Here is a 2,219-nt window from a genome sequence, read left to right on the forward strand (position 1 = left end):
GTTTTGCAGTTCCTTTGAAGAGTCTTTGATATAGTAATACAAAAAACACCATCTTTATCCTGGAATAAAATAAAATCCACCTCAAACTGGCATTCACATTATATTTCTTAATATTGCACCATTCAGGGAGACAACTTTCAACGACTTGCTCCTCAGATCTCTGCAGGGTAAATCCAGACAGCTAACTAGACTATCTGTCCAATCTGAGTTTTCTGTTGCACAACTAAAACAACCTTTGAACATGTTCCTTCAAAACAAGTTCCTTCCTGAGGCTATTTTGCAGAGGCGATTGTGATTGGTTAAAAGAAATGCCAATGAACCAGAGCAAGTTTTTCTCCTATTATATCCCGGAATGTTGGACTAGCCTTACCCTCCTTCGCAGCGCTGTGAAGGAAGGTCTGGCAATGTGAGACTACTTATTTGGTAATGTAAGCTGTCAGGTAATGGTTCCCATAGAGGAAAATAACTAATTAATTAAAAAAAGTATCTAGAGGTGACCAGCAGAGCTGCAACTTTACATTTCGTTTGGATTGAGATTTGATATCTGTGTCTTTACATTTTATGTGTAGGCCTTCATTGACATTACCCACCGCAGTGGTGAGGTCATCACTAGGCAGCTTTATTTGTATAACACATTTCATCAAAAGGGCAATTCAAAGTGCTTTACATAAAACATTAAAGAGCAGTTAAAAAACGATTTAAAACTAAAATTACAAACATTAAAGAGCAGTTAAAAATGTTTAGAAAAAAAAAAAAAGGCAGAACCATATTTCTTTGCCATCTCATCCACCACGGGCCCCACAGGAACATGTGACTTTGTACTCTCGTTACCCACAACAAGAGTGGAAGTACTTCTCTTTACCTACAATATAGCCATCGCTATGAGGCTTAGTTTAATCAAGGTTTGATTGTGGGAACGTTCCCTGAAGGTTAGTTTTTGGTTCCCATGGAAAGTTTTCCTGGCGTTAGTTTTTGGTTACATCGACCGTTCTCAGAACGTTCCCCATAACGTTCGCCTAACGTTGCAACCTTTAGAGAACGTTCCCCTACCGTTGTAACCTTTAGAGAACGTTCCCGTAACGTTCCCCTACCGTGGCAACCTTTAGAGAACGTCGCCCTAACCTTTAAGTAACCTTTATGGAACGTTCCCCTAACGTTATTTTTTACATTCCCCTAACCTTTAAAAAACTTTAACAACCATGGTACCAAAAAATAAATATATATTTATATAAGAATCAGAATCGGTTTTTATTGGCCATATAGACAGATACTGTACAATAGAGACAACATACATATAGGCACAATAACATAATAACACAATATATTGTATAAATGTGTGAGTGCAAAGTAATGTCCAAATGTAGTGTGCAAGATGCATATTGGAATGATAAAGTATGTAATGTAGGTGAATGGCCAAAGTGGGGATGAGCCCACTTATCAGCGGCAGGTGGAAAGAAGCTGTTCTTGTGTCTGGTTGTTTTGTGTGCAGGGATCTGTAGCGCCTGCCAGAGGGGAGGAGGCAGGAGAATGGCAGCAGTGTAGAAGATGGCCAATAGCTCTTGTGGTAGGCCATGCTTCCGCAGTTGCCGTAGGAAGTAAATCCTCTGCTGAACCTTTTTAAGGATGTTGGACTCCCTCTTCAGGTCCTGGGAAATGATGGAGCCCAGAAACTTGAAGGAGTCCACCTTTGACACTAGGCTGTTGGATATTGTGAGGGGGGGGAGCACTGTGGGGTCTGCTGCAGTCAGCGCGGGGAAGTTTTTCTGGGAGGCCGCTAGAGTAGCAAGTAGAAGCATAATAATTAATAATTATCCTTCACAGGCACAAGTTCAACTGGTGTTTAGGCTACCTGTGTATAAATTCAGTAGTTTGTAAATGTGCCTGCTGCATCTTAAACTGAGCACCTGAAATGTACTACCATAAAAATTAAAAAAAAAACATTAAGCATAGACATGTTAAATAAAACAACACAAAGTATGCTTTGTTAGTATGCTACTTTAGAATTTATTTTATTTTCATTTTGGATCATGTTGTTCTCTGCTGTAATAACATTTCCACTCAAGTTTCAGCTATGCCAGCTTTTAATTCTTAACATTAGGGCAGCCCAAGTTATCATTTATCAATTAGCTAGTTATTCTTTGCGTGAGAAAATAGACGTTTGGCGTGTGAAAAGTGCTCAATGTTTACAGTATGCGGAACCTTCGTACTGAATTGTCGGT

Source organism: Perca fluviatilis, chromosome 21 (genome assembly GCF_010015445.1).
Source record: "Perca fluviatilis chromosome 21, GENO_Pfluv_1.0, whole genome shotgun sequence".
Lineage (NCBI taxonomy): Eukaryota > Metazoa > Chordata > Actinopteri > Perciformes > Percidae > Perca > Perca fluviatilis.